Genomic DNA, 16,133 nt, shown 5'->3' on the forward strand with positions numbered 1-16,133 from the left:
TGACTCATGTTAATGGCCTTCCATTAAAACTCATAATTCCTTCAATTTTTTTATATATTAATGATCAACATTGTAAGGCTTCAAGGGAACACGAAGCCTTTAACCTTAAATAAGGGAATAATATCTCAAAGTCAAAGTCAACATTGAGTTTATTGCCATATGCATACGTATCTGTCTGCACAGCTGTGCTTCGTGTCTGCGAACTTTGCAGCGATTTACCCTGCTGATATGATGCACTGAATACCGAGGCTTTGGATTGCTCTGGGGATTTGGATCTCAGGACTCAGTTTGGTTCGGAATGCTGTTGTTGTTACTCGCTTCTATTTTTTCATATTTGTGTTTTTTATTCCCTTTCCCAGTGCATTGGAGGTTGGTCCTTTTCTTAATCCGGTTCTTTCAGGTTTCTTGCCTGCAGCTGCCTGTAAGCAGACACATCTCAAGGTTGTATAATTTATACATTCTTTGATAATAAATGTATAATGCTGTTGCTACTGTGCGATCGAGAATCTCCGGAGGGAAGACCCCAAAATCCCCGGCTTTGCCTGCTGCTGGTGACCAAGGCTGAGGTCGAAGCGTTTGGATAGAGATGGTGTTCTGTACTTGGTGTCAGAGGGCTAATCAGAGCTCAAGTTTTCGGACGACTCAGAGTTGGACTGTGGTTGGGCATGGCAGGGAGAGTTTTCTTCCTTCTCCCATCTGCGTGAGATGTGGGACTTTCAAGAGACTTTGAACTTTTTTACTGTGCCATGGACTGTTCTTCATCAAGTTGTGGTATTGTTGCACTGTTGTAACTATATGTTATAATTATGTGGTTTTGTTAGTTTTTCAGTCTTGGTCTGTCCTGTGTTTTTGTGCTATCACACCAGAGGAATATTGTATCATTTCTTCATGCATGCATTACTAAATGACAATAAAAGAGGACTGCATGTCCTCATAATCTAATCTAATCTAAAATGTACTTTGAACTTTTGAACTCTGGACACACAGGTAATGAAACGCTTGCAGCAGCATCACAGGCCTGAGCATCAGATGAGCAACATTCTCAAGAAAAAACATAAGTTAAATATAACTTATATACAGTCTTTACAACAAAGAATACAATGAAAGAAAGATAACTAAATCCATTTGAGTGCAGACTGATTAGTGGGACATAGCTGTTCTTGAATCTGGTGGTGTGGGCTTCAGGTTCAGATGCACCTCCTCCATGATGGTAGCTGCGAGGAGATGGCATGGCAAGGACGTAGGAGGTCTTTGATGATATCACCTCATCTAAATATATGGTGTCAGCTGTTACCTGCATGTCCATGAAGCTTTGTACTTCCACGATCTATATTGAACCTTGAACTAAGTTATACAGTTGCCAATATGTTACTGGTTCTCTGAGATTTCACAGCGAACTTTCTGTTTGTCCCAGTTGATCTACTCACTATAAGAAATGTATCAACAGCACAGAACCTATAGGTTGCTCCAGGGTAACATTCCACAATGTCTAGGATTACAATTCCGGTGCTGACATGTATTTTGTTTCCAACAGGTACTGAGCTCTCACACAAGCTGTAAAGAGGAAGCTCTAGTCCCTTCATTCAGTACCCCAAGTACATCTAACAGGAACTCTTATTATTTCTGTTCTGCTGGAACTGCTGCATCATTCTCAACCAAGAATAACCCAGTAAGACCTTCTTTAGAATCCCCTGATTATAAACATATTTTTCTCCAATTTATCTCTATCTCAGTATTCCCAATCCACTTAACATTGCTGATTGCCTAACTTCAAGCCTCTTTCCAGTATTACACCCTCTCCAAAGCTCCTCCATTCCTGAAAAATACATCAATGTGTCCATTCTTCTTTTGGTCACCAACCCTCTTGAACATATCGTCACCTTGGAGATCTAAACCATATTTCTTGCCACATCATGCTTCAGCATCTTAGAATCATTCAACATGGAAACAGGGCCTTTATACCATCAAGACCATGATGATTATTTTTAAACACGAAAGTAAAATAGATCGTAGCAGAGTCACAATTGATATTTGTGTGACTGAAGTAAACTTTCCACCCTTGTTTTCCTCAACATTTATATATTTGCCTAAGGTAACTGTGTGAAATGTTGTCGTTGTTGTTTCATATGGTAGGTGTTTTTCTCTTCACACTTTCTAATTGGTTGGTTTGATTCATGATGAAGTGTGGCCCAGGAGGTCTGTCCATTTGGAAGCCAGGGTTGGATCAATCTTCATCTGACATCTCGTCCGCAGCTTTTCCAATGTGGGTGGCCCTGCGTTGGCATCGCCTGATGGAGCCTTTGAAGCATGCAAGCTTTCCACGATGTCAATGTGTTGATCCAGGTTATAGAGGACTGCATGAAATGAATAGAAGCTTAATCACACCATAAATCTTTAATATTGCTCCTCCATTCTCCAGGTCAGTGCCTTACCCTCAGATGGTTCCACCAAAACACCAAGGACTTAAGAATCATTGAGTTATTAGCAGTGTTGAAAATACATGAAAGCCTTTTCATTATAATGCTGCTATTGAATGTTATGAATTTCAATCACTGTGCAAATTCAAATGTATTAAGATCTAAGGATGATGCTAACATACAGTTGGTAGCTACACAAATACACTTCTAAACATCCCATATACCTTTCCCTCTTGCATGTTGACCCTTGGAAACCTCATCCAAATATATGGTGCCAGCTTTCATCTGCATGTCAATGAAACTCTGCATTTCCACGATCTATCTTGAATCTTCCACTGTCTCTGTCATGTTTATTATCATCCTACTTGGATAATCCATAACTTTCCCATGATGACAACACCAAGAACATTTGCCAATGGTCCATTTCCACTCAAAGTGAAACCAGGTTTTCTAATTCAATAGCAAAATTGACCACAAGGTGATTCTTCAATTTCACATGGTCTCCATTAAAACGTGTATCTAATAACCCTTCCGCCTGCCCCCTCCCCAGCCTCTGCATGATTCCTGTTGAAGCACTGACCATGTCACTGTTTTTCCCATATTCCACCATTCTAAAAGTCTCCTGATCCCTGATCTCCATGTTCTGCAGCTTTGAGCTCATCCTACGCAAAGTGTTTATCACCTGTCTCTACAAATCTCCAGACACTATTTGAGCTCTAGCTTTCCAAACTCAGCAGCTTGCAACATTATTAACGAGCGCACTTTTAACAGGCCCATGGTTCAAACTTTCAGCTGAAATTCCTTTGACTCTCTTTTTCCTCCTCCTCCTGTGAAACCGTCTTAAAATTGCACTTATTGCCCAAGTTTTTGATGGCCTATCATAAACAACTTTGGTCAAGTCTCCACTTCTATCTCTGTAGCCACTGTGCGTTATGTTTGGATGTGTTTTTTTGATCAAGGGTAATATATTAATGCAACAGTAGAGAATCATTCTTACAAGATCATTCACTGACACACGCCATGCATGAGGAACTTTCGTTATTCCATAACTGAAGAATTCAGATTTTGCAATTAAACACCTACAATAAAGCTCTAGGCAAGAATATCTGATGAACTCCAAATGTACTTCCTCTTGATCTAGAACAGGGGCTCCCAACCTTTTTAACGCCATGGACCCGAGGGGCCCATGAACCCCAAGTTGGTAACCCCTGATCTAGGAAGTAGAATATTATCAATTCAATCAAATTGCTGCTTCCTTTAAAGCATTGGAGGTTTTCTTTATTTATCACTGATTTGTGCTTTGTCTGACATGACAAGCTGAATGCTTATTCTTCATTCAGAATATGTTTCCATCGAAGACCATTTCCTTTTATACAGTAATTGGTTTACTGCTGTGATTGCAGCCTTGAATTTGCATTGTGTTTGCATGCACTCCACATATGACACTGATCTTTGCGTTTAATGTGTAACCATAATAGCTTTCGACAGAATCATATTTAATCCATTGAGAATATTACATCACTTAAATTGTAAAGCCTTTCTCTTTTTTATAAAAGAATATTGCAATCACATAAATGTATAAAGACCCATTTTTTTTCCTTATGTATTTTTTGCACCATCAGGGGATGCACAAAGACAGAATAAGATTGATTCTCAGCATTTCAGAAGGTGGGATTAGAAGTGATTAAAGGTTCTTGAAAATCTGTACCATCAGAGAAAATTGTACTCTGCAATTTTTTGTCATACGTCATAGATATGGAGAAAAAGTAAAACTATGGGATCACAGTTCATTTCTCTGCTAATCATTCAGTCCACCTCCATATCAGCCACTGCCTATCAATATTAAGGTTCTCAAAATGCTACATTAGCAATGTCTGGAAGCCTTTCTTTAACAATATTGTTTTTGATATCACTTTATACCTATGGTTGTGTGACTAAGTACATCTCCAATGTCATATTTAAGTTTGCTGATGACACCACTGTTGTTGGCTGAATCAAAGTTAGAAGAGGAATCAGCATATAGAAGGGAGATTGAAAATCTGGTTGAATGGTACCACAACAACAGAGAGAATAATGGTGTAGCCACTGAGGTATTCCACCTCCAACAAGCCTGCTGCTCCTGAACAGATGTTGGACCATTTTCCCTTGCTGTTGCAGCCAGAAATTATTTATTAAGAAATTTACATATTTAAAAGCAGCAGGAAGCATAATTATCAAAGACTTCTAATTAAAAGTATGGATTGACTGCAACAGATAGCTTTCAGGTTCTGATTCAAATAACCGTTGTTAAAAAGCACTGGTTAGCCACAGGAATACAATTTTTTTGTAGATTGGGACAAAGAGGTATATTTCGGGTTGATGAGTGATTCCATTCCCTGATCGAAGTATATAAAAACATAGTCAGTAGCCAAAGAAACACTTTTCATACAAATCATCTGTTGTAGATCAGACTTTTCATTCAGTACTTTACATTTGTTCAAAATAGCAAACCATGAAATCATGGTTTCCACTCTGCAGTATTTTCAGTCTATTTCTATAAGGCCATAAGACATAAAACCAGAATTAGGCCATTTGGCCCATCAAGTCTGCTCTGCCATTCCATCATGGCTGACTTATTATCTCTCTCAAGCCCATTCTCCTGCCATCACCCTGTAACCTTTAACACTATGAACTTATCAACTTCTGTCTTAAACAAACCCAAGGACTTGGCCTCCACTGCTGTTTCTGGTAACAAATTCCAATGGATTCACTACCCTCTGGTGAAAAAAATTCCTCCTCATCTCTGTTCTAAAGGGATGTCCTTGTATTCTGGGGCTGTGCCCTCTGGTCCTAGACTCTCTAACTAGAGCAAACATCCTCTTCACGTTCACTCTGCCCAAGCCTTTCAAGATCCAAGACTAACTAAAATTTCTTTAAAAAGAGCATCCTATCAACACTCAATTGTTGGATTAAATTCCCAACATCAAAAGTCATCATGCCTCCCAATTCAATATTCAAAATGAAGGTAAGTAAATAGAAATGGACACGAAGGCACCATCCATGGAATCTGGTACAGCAGTCGTGCAGTAGTTAAATTGTTAGCCTAGTAAACTAAACACACAGCTTCAAATTCCACTATGGTAGAGGTGGGACTTAAAATATTAGTGATCTCGAATGTTGAAAACAAATAGTCCTTATAAAGGCCACCCTGAAAATCCACTTGTTTACTGATATCCTTCAGTGCTTCCAGACTTTTCATAAGCTCTTGAATACTGCAGATATGGCCAAAAATTGATTTAGTTGTATCAAGCTATTGTGATAAACAGAGAAAGAATAGAACCAGTCATACCAGTCATTGGTAACTGAAGTTCAACAATGACAAACATCCAGTCTACTCCCAGCCAGTGAGCTGAGCAAAGCACCCTCACAAACAACTGGGGACCAGTGTCCAGACTGGAGGAGTTGCTCCACAGTCCATCCCAGCAGCAGAATGTCATTATCTTTCTCATGGGTTCATAACATCAGCAAGGGAGGTGAGGCTGAGTACAGGGCTACGGTAGGAAACTTTGTCACATGGTGTGAGCAGAATTATCTGCAGCTTAATGTGAAAAAGACTAAGGAGCTGGTGGTAGACCTGAGGAGAGCTAAGGTACCGGTGACCCCTGTTTCCATCCAGGGGGTCAGTGTGGACATGGTGGAGGATTACAAATACCTGGGGATATGAATTGACAATAAACTGGTCAAAGAACACTGAGGCTGTCTACAAGAAGGGTCAGAGCCGTCTCTATTTCCTAAGGAGACTGAGGTCCTTTAACATCTGCCGGACGACGCTGAAGATGTTCTACGAGTCTGTGGAGGCCAGTGCTATCATGTTTGCTGTTGTGTGCTGGGGCAGCAGGCTGAGGATAGCAGACACCAACAGAATCAACAAACTCATTCGTAAGGCCAGTGATGTTGCGGGGATAGAACTGGACTCTCTCACGGTGGTGTCTGAAAAGATGATGCTGTCTAAGTTGCATGCCATCTTGGTCAATGTCTCCCATCCACTACATAATGTATTGGTTGGGCACAGGAGTACACTCAGCCAGAGACTCATTCCACCGAGATGCAGCACAGAGCGTCATAGGAAGTCATTCCTGCCTGTGGCCATTAAACTTTACAACTCCTCCCCTGGAGGGTCAGACACCCTGAGCCAATAGGCTGGTCCTGGACTTATTTCATAATTTACTGGCATAATTTACATATTACTATTTAACTATTTATGGTGCAACTGTAACGAAAACCAATTTCTCCCGGGATCAATAAAGTATGACTATGACTAACTTACGGCCAAATTTCCAAACATCTCCATCACAATCCAAAACTATCTAAAGGAGAGAATCTCCAGAGATTGCAGTACAAATGGGAAGAAGTACATCTGGGAGTCTGTAACATTAACTCGGCAGTCCATGAAGTTATAGGACATCGTGTATATAGGACAGGGAAGGATTTTTCCTCCTGATTATTGCTTATTGTGCTCCTGTAACCAATGAAACAGTACTCTTCCATGTGAACAGTACTTGGAAGTAACACCAGATTTAGCAAGAGAACAGAATGTTCTCTGCACCGTGACCTCAATGTCCATTTCTGAGTGGCTTTGTCCTATCTCTACTGACTGATTCTCTGATAGTGTGCAAACCAGCATAATGGATAAACTTCATCCTCATCAATCTATTTGTTGCCTTTGCATCCATCCATAAAAGTTTTGGCAGAAGTAACGGCCACACTGTTCTCTCTTCGCAATGGAGACAGAGCCCATCATTTTGTGCGGCACTATCATTACGCTGAATAAGACAGACACAGAAAAAAAAAAGCATTTCATGGAACAGTTCACAGGATATCAGTTACCAGCACAATCCTCACTCTACCATTAAAACAGTTTGGATGATGAAAGGTCATTGATTTGAAATGCTTTCTATCCATAATTGCTACCTAACATTCAAAGTTACTTCACCATTTTCAGTTTTATTTCAGTCTTTCAGCAACTAAAGGTTTTGCATTTGAAAGCAGAGGATCAAACCATATTCAAAAAAATGTGATCTAACGAGTACGGCAGAAGCATTATGCTCGTCAAAAGCCGCAGAACGGAATTTCTTCATAAAAGGGTCAGAAAGCAAGGAAGCTTGGAGTATTTGCACACTTTGGCATGAATGATGTTGTGCTGTTGAATGGGAAGAGACTTCACAATCGGTCCCATCCTCACTGTTAATATTAAAGTCTCATCCTCAATGTTAAAGAGATTTTGCAGATGCTTGAAATCCTGAGCAACACTCACAAAATTCTGGAGGAACTCAGCAGGTCAGCATCTATAGAAATGAATAAATAGTTGATGTTTTGGGCCAAGACCCTTGATCAGGACCCTCAATGATGTCAGGAGAACCAATCACAGGAATGAAGCATTCACAACCATGTTCAGCTAAATGGATGATCCATCTTGGATTTCTCCTGAGATTTCCGCCATCATAGTAGACAGTCTTTGATTCACCACCTGAGAGCAACCGGGCATTGCAAAGGCTATGGGAACAGATGCCAACTGGTAGCATAAGAAGTGCGTGTTTCAAAATGAGAAGCAGGAGGAGCTTAGGTAAGTCAGTGATACCTAACGGCAACTCCTTTGCTTGCATCTTCGAAAACAGCTCTATTTCTATCTATAACATCACTATTTTTTTCCTTTCAGGGTTCTTTTGAGGATCTTGACCTGGAGTTACACGCTGACTACGGTTCTTTGCAGGAATGGGACTTGCTCTCAGGGTTTCACAACTGGCCGTTATTCAGTACGCCAAGGGCGCAGCCTAAGAGCCTAAGAGCTTCACTCGCCTTCGGAGGTCCGAGAATTCGTGGCTCTGGAGAAGGGGGGGGGGGGGGGCGCGGTGGTTGAAGGTCGGTGTCCTGGCAGGAGATCGGTGTGTCGTGGGAGTCGGAAGATCTAAGGCTGTGTCCCCAGTGTTACGTACCCCGTAACTGGGTTGCCAAACCAGCAGAAATGGACCACTAGTTGGAGTCTGGTTTAACAGAAACTAATAAAGTTTTATTAAAGAAATAAGTAACACAGTACTCTAATCGTAAGGATATAAATGCAACAGGTTAGCAATGATAAAACACACATGTCCACAGAACTAGGCTAATAGGAATCAAACAAGATCTATCGCAGTCTAGGGGTAAAATGATCAGTCTGAAGTGACGCAGAGTTCTGTTCAGCTTAGTACAGTTCGCAGTAATCGCTGTTGTGCCGTTGGGGAGAGAGAGAGAGAGAGAGAGAATGCAAATTTTGATTCAAGCAGACCTTTGATGTTCTTCGCAGTTGGCTTTTGGGTGGACCCTTTTATGTCTTCTGTGGTCACCAACTGTGACTCCTCCGTTCCGGATACGACCGTTCTTCCGTGGTGAACCCGGCACCCAGGCAAAGGCGGACACACACACCAGGTTCCCACCGATCGTACCCTTTTCACCCTGTGCGTCTATGGTCGGTTCCCGTGAACCAGACCTCCAAACTCTCACCAACTTGTGGGGGCACACCGTTCTTCCAGGGTCTCGTTATCTCATGATCTCGTGGTGTCAGTCGTGCCTTAGCGAACCTGTTCTTTTTATCCCCCTGCTGGGGTATCGCCTGTCCATCAAACTTCGAACAGTTCAGGTTCAAAGCAACCGGTCTGTCAATATTCTGAATTGTGTCTCTTTTCGTTATCTCTCTCCTCTCTCATTAACATTTTGAACGTTTCTCTATTTGTCTCCCTTACCTCTCTCATCAGCATCAATCTTCTGATAACTTGGTTTGTCATCACACCAGAGACTTGAGATCTTTGGGCACAGAGCTCGGAAAAGGCGATGCAACAGACTTTTAACATCACAAACCAGAGAGTTGTTTGTTATGTCTCCCCTCTCACTGTGAAATGGAGACACCTCTTTCTCCCTTATTAGAGAGAGAGAGAGACTGTGGTATGTCGAATACTGGGTGAATGAGTAGTCTTTGGAGTACTGCAAGTCTGTGTCTTTGCTGTTGCTTTGCTACATGCTTGGGTGCTCGGTGGTGGGTGCCAATCCCTTTGTTTGCTGGTGGGGGGAGGAGGGATCGTTGCTTGCTGCCACTTACACATGGGAGGGAGGGAAGCTGGGGGAGACCTTGGGGTTCTAACATTTAATTGTCATTCATTCTTTGGGGCACTCCTCTGTTTTCGTGGATGGTTGCAAAGAAAAAGCATTTCAGGATGTATATTGAATACATTTCTCTGACATTAAATGTACCTTTGAAACCTTTGAACTTTAGTCAAACTGTTCCCATACAGTTACAATGCAGGGAAATCCTTGTAGAAAACTACCCAGGTATGTTCTGTTTATAAAACGCAGGATGATTCCAATCTGGTTAATTACCGCTCAATTACTCTCCTCTCAATTTTTATCAAAATGATAGAGGATATTGTCAACAATAATCTTCTAACATTTTTTCTCTAATAATCTATCCATCAATGCTTAGTTGGATATCACTAGGACCACTCAGCTCCAGACCTAAACACAGACTTAATCCAAACATGAATCAAGGATCTAGATTCAAGAGATGAGGTAAGAATAACTTCAAGGAAATACTTGACTGAGTTCTGGCAAAACATCTCCAACCTGAAACACTAATTCTCCACAACCTGACCTGCTGAGCATTTCCAAAATTTGCTACATTTTTATTTTAGATTTCTAGTGTCCTCATTTGGTTTTCAACATCAAATTAAGTGTGGCTTGAAGGAGTCTTGCTAAAAACCGAGGTCTCTGTGCATATGGTGGAAATCATTCCAATGTCTGAGGTTATAACTTGCCTAGGCCCAGGGGAAAATGGCTGCCTTTGTTGGAGGCCAATCATCTCAGTCCCTGAACATCACTGCAGGAGTTCTTCATGACAGTATTTCAACCATCTTTTGCAGCCTCAACAAAGACTGTCCTTCTTTCATAAAGGATTCAGGGATCAGTGTTGGGCTGCCTACTTCTATCATAATATAAAAGCAAGGACATAATGTTAAAGTTTTATAAGGCACTAGCAAGGCTTCACTTGGAGTATTGTGGGCAATTTTGGCCCCTTATCGGAGAAAGGACATTGGAAGGGGTTCAGAGGAGGTTCATGAGGATCATTCTTAGAACGAAGGTGTTACCATATGAGGACTGATTGATGGTTCTGGGCCTGTACTCACTGGAATTCAGAAGAATGAAGGGGACCTCATTGAAACCTATCAACTGTTGAAAGGCATCAGTAGAGTGAATGTGGAGAGAATGTTTCCTATGATGGGAATCCAGGACCAAAGGGCACAGCCTCAGAATAGACAGACATCCATTTAGAATGGAGATAAAAAGGACTTTCTTTAGCCTGAGAGTTCTGAATCTGTGGAATTCATTGCCACAGGCAGCTGTAAAGGACAAGTCATTGGGTATATTTAAGGCAGAGGCTGAAAGGTTCTTAATTAGTCAGGACATGAAAGGTTATGGAAAGAAGGCAGGAGATTGGGGCTGAGAGGGAAATGGATCAGGCATGATGAAATGGCAGAATAGACCCAAGGGCCTAATTCTGCTCCTGTTTCTTATGGTCATATCAATAATATGGATGGGAATGTAGTTGGCATGATTAGTAGGTTTGTGGATAGTATCAAAGTTAGTGGCATGATGGAGAGTGAAGAATGCCTAAGGTTACAACACAAGTTGCATCAGTGGGGAAAGGTGGCAAAGGAATGGCAGATGGAATTTAACTCAGATAAGTGTGTAATAATGCATTTTTGGAAGAGAAATCAGGGCAGGACATAACCAGTGAATGGTAGGGCCCTGGTAAGTGTTGTAAGTACGAATTCGCTGACAGTAGCACACTGTTAGACAGAGTGGTGAAGGAGGCATCTGGCATACTAAACTTGACCCATCAGGACACTAAATAGAAGAGTTGGGGCATCTTGCCTCAGCTATATGTAAGCAAGTGACCACTGAGTATCATTTTTTATCATAAAAGTGCACTTATGTATTCACCCTGGTAATGCTAAAATAGCTGCCTGTGCCTTTAAGAGAAAACAGTGACGTCATTTTGGACGGGTGGAGTAGAACGAAGAGTTACCATGTTCTAAAGAGAATGATGTTTGAGTGCTTTTCCCAGGTTTGGTGAGGAAAGATTTTTGTGAGTAAGGTATCGGTGCTGGATAGTGTGGTTGAGCAAAGTTCCTTATTGGCCTAGTAGCGTGAGCAAGGAGAACTCGTTTCAGGGTCTAGCCTATATGCCTTTGGAAGTTAAGCACGTGTGTTCCTAAGTGAGTATATCTCTTAGTTAAGATGAGATGTATTTATTCATATTTTTGATGTTGAGTATAAGGTACAGGGTTGGTGGGATTCTAACGTTGTTTGTATTGTTTTTTTTTTAAGAATTGCCACTACCGTATTGGTTTTGTATTTTTGTTTTATTTATTTTCATATGGCATACGTAACAAGGGTGTGGACAGAAATTAAGCTGAGATTGTAACTACAGGTACTATGTTTTGTTTTTAAATTCATGAAGACAATAATGGAACATTTATTCCAGTGCAGAAATGAGTGGTCGCTTCACATTATATCAACTTTGCTTTTTTTGCACAAGATCTCTGTGGATTATATTCCAGTGTACTGTACAATGGAACCAAAATGCTGCAGGAGCAAGATATTTAATAAAGGCACGTATGCATGTGTGTCAAGAAACTTACTGTGGCTCTGTAATTAAAATTAAAGGTGATTAAGAGGGGCAAAGTCATCTATGGAATGTGACGCTAGAGGATGTCACATTCAACATTATGTTTAATAAGGAATGCTGATGGTGAAATTCCCTCTTTACAACAAATAATAGAAGTGTGATAGCTCTTATAAATGGTAAGCAACCAGGGAGATAGTGATCAAAGTTAGTGGCATGATGGAGAGTGAAGAACGTCTAAGGTTACAACACAAGTTGCATCAGCAATTCTCATTAAATGAATTGCTGATATCAGGATCACTTCTCAGAATGGATTTTGATAGTGATGATCCCGCTACAAAAAGGAAACTTTTCATATCAGGATGGCTTGTTATCCCATTAGTGTCCAAACCCATGTCTCAGGTTTGTATAAATGTTGTCACAGATCTCTACACCAACTGAACTCCTCCACCTACTCAATTATTTAATGTGTGGAACAATTTAACATAATAAATTTGAAAAAGTGTTCACCAGCCTTGTGACATTCAGAGCCTCGCCAATAAATTAAAGATCACATTGAATACCATAATCACAGGATGAAGAATACTATGCTTTTCAATCTTTTGAAGAAGAGTAATTCTACATTTTTTTGAAAAATGTAATCATTACTCTTGAGAAAAGATTTATCAGTTTGAATTTATTCACATTGGGAGAAACCTAATTCAAAAAAAAATTCAGTGTCATCTATTCCAGAAACATGAGTTGCCTTCAATCACCCCAGAAGGCATTTGAGGCAATGATCAGGCAGCTGTTCTCTAATCTAGGCAATCAATCTCGATCAATTAGTCTGCAACAAATCTGGACATGTTATGAAAATATCCAAACACTGAAGAGGATTGTGAACCTTAGGTCAACTGCATTACACATGAACATCATCTCAAATTAGTTCTATTCTATAGACCAAAATGCAATTTTCTGAAGAAAATCTATCTAATTTTCACATGGAAGGAAATATTAATCACTTCCATCACTCCTTAGGGATCCAGTTCCATTGACTGGTCACTCATTCACTGAACAATTGTTTCTCCAGATGGGATTTGAACAAACCCTTAGACCTCTTGTTCTACTGTATTGAATAAGGTGAAATAGTTTGCTTTAATCTATATTATTTCATTCTTTTAGAATCCTGAAAAAAGTATAACCATCCATCTTCCCTTTTGCACAGAGAAGCACTTGTATAAGCCATTTCATTCTGCTTATGTGAATTTTGTGCTTATCAGTATGACAGTTGTGCATGTTGTGCAATCAAAGCACTTTCAATTTCAGATAGCGTGTACCCACATCCATTAGTTGCTTGGATGTATATTAATCCTTCTACTCTGCTTTATGAATAACCTACCTAAAATGTCAATCTGTGGAATCAATACTTCAATGAGTGAGTGGTTAATTTATGCAGCAGGCTCTCTAAGGAGTTGGTGGAAGTGATTAGTATTGATTTATTAAAATGCAAATTAGATAGGTTTATTTCAGAAGATATTATTTTGAGTTGTATTGAACAAGTAATCTGAGCTGTGCTTGTGTGATTTTCATACAGCACGTAATAAAATCACCTTCAGTACTTGACCGAGGAGAGAACGATGCCTTGGGTACAGTATTAAACAAGTCATGGCCCCACGGCATAACATCAGGTCATTGTTCCCAAACAATCAAAGCTCTCCTTTCCCCTTCTCTCAATAGCCACAAGCTTTATATTTCCCCACCCCACACGTACTTCCTCCTGAAGATCAACAAACATGGCTACTCACCATACCCACTTCCTCTTGCCAGAACTCCCTTTCTTCTCTGGCCCAGTCTCTTCCCACTTTGCGATCCCTCTGATGCTTCTGCCACCATGACGATTTCCAGTTCTTAGTCCAAACCAGCTCATCTTCACCATGGATGTACAATCTCTCTACATCTCCTTTTCACACCAGTGTGGTATAAGGCCCTACCAGTTCCTTACATCAACAGACTCACTGACCTTGCTGAACTCATTCTCACATCGAACAATTTCTCTTTCAACACCACTCAATTACTGCAGACCAAAGATTTAGCATATTGGCCCAAGCTATCCCCCATCCAGGCCATGTTCTCCCTTCATTATGACCATCAGGCAGGAGGTACAAAAGCCTTCGGGCCCACGCCACCAGGTTCAGGAACAGTTATTACCCTACAACTACCAGGCTCTTGAACTAGCATGGATAACTTTACCCACCAGAACTCTGAACTAATTATACTACCTACAGACTCACTTTCAAGGGCTCTTTACAACTCATGTCCTCAGTATTATCTTTTATTTACACAATTTGTCTTCTTTTGCACATTGGTTGTTTGTCTTTGTTTATATAGTCTTTCTGTATATTCTGTTGTATTTCTTTGTGTGCAAGAAAATGAATCTTAAGTATATGCTAACATATATGTACCTTGATTATAAATTTACTTTGAACTTTTGAACTTTGAAGCTATGCCCATCGCTCTGTGAAATACTTGGATCAGTCCCTTTAGTCCAACTCCGACTCCTTCCCTCAGCTCATTCTCCAGTACATTGATGCTTGCTTTGGTGTCGTTCTTTATGCACAGACCTGAAGATCCCATTGCTTTACCTACAAATTTCCATCCTGTTCCCATTTTTCACATTGCTTATCTCCAGCTTGTCCCTTTCTCTGAATTCCTCCACAGGAGAGGTAACAGAACAATATCCATTACAAGTCCATAGAATCCCACAACTACATCAACAACAATTCCTCCCACCCTTAAAGAATCCAGTCTATACTCCCAGTTCTATTGTCTCCATCAGATCTGCCCTGATGATGAAACTTCCCAAAGAGATGTCTCTGAGATGTGTTCTTTTGTCTATAATTGTTGCTCACCCGCAACATAATTAAAGAGCCCACTCACCTATTTCGTCCTTCTGTATAATTTCACCCCCTTTCTCCTGAACAGGTTCCCTTGAACCTCACATTCTACTTTAGCAGCCTCCATCTTCAGTGATCCTCCGCAATTTCTGCCGACGCCAGATGCATTTAGCCATCCCCTTTGCTTTCAGCATTCCAAAGTGACTGTTCCCTTTGCAACTCCCATCTTCACTAACTGCACCCCTTTCTCATGGCATCTTGCTTTGCAACCACTGGAGCTCTAACCACCCCCGCCACCACCCCCCACCCCCCCACATCACCATCCAAGGATCCAAACAGCTTTTCCAGGTGAAGCCACCACCCATTTGTACATCTTCCAACGTGATGGAAGGATTGTCCTCATCTACATGGGGGAATCCAAATGAAGATAGGATGACTGCTTTCTGGAGCAATTCTGTTTCATCCACAGGGTCTTCCAGTCACCTGTCACTTCAACCACACCCACTCTGTCCTATCTGATGGCAGGAACATCAAAATTACATCTAACTGGGCTCGTACTCCTTGGAGCACAGGAGATTGAGATGGGATCCTCTAGAAGTGTATAACATCATGAGGAGCATAGGGAGAATGAATACACTTGGTATCTTTGCCAAGTTTACAGAATCAATAACGGGAGGGCATAGGATAAGGTGAGATGAGAATGATTTAATAGGAACTTGAAAGGAACTTTTTTCACTCAGGTTCTGGCATCTATGTGGGATGAGCTGCCAGAAGAAGAGGGTGAGGCAGTTACAATAACAACTTTTAAAGGACAGTTGGACAGGTACATGGATTGGAAAGGTTTAAAAGATTATCGGCCAAATGCTGGCAAATGGGACTAACTTGCATGAAGCAGCTGGGATCACGTGGAGCAGTCGGGCTGAAGATCATGTTTCCACGCTGTATATGACACCCTCCGAGCACTTATCAGGGATCAAGATCTAATTCAGCTACTTCAGATAACCTATTCTCAAAGTTCATCACAATTGGCCAGTTTTGCTGTTAGATCATCCATCTATGATATTAGCTCAGGTCCTCTCTGTAAAGATGCTGCCTTAAAAGCTGGGCATTTCCTGCAGTAGTGGCTCTTATCTACATTACATAGCATCAGTG

The sequence above is a fragment of the Mobula birostris genome, chromosome 30, assembly GCF_030028105.1.
Source record: "Mobula birostris isolate sMobBir1 chromosome 30, sMobBir1.hap1, whole genome shotgun sequence".
Lineage (NCBI taxonomy): Eukaryota > Metazoa > Chordata > Chondrichthyes > Myliobatiformes > Myliobatidae > Mobula > Mobula birostris.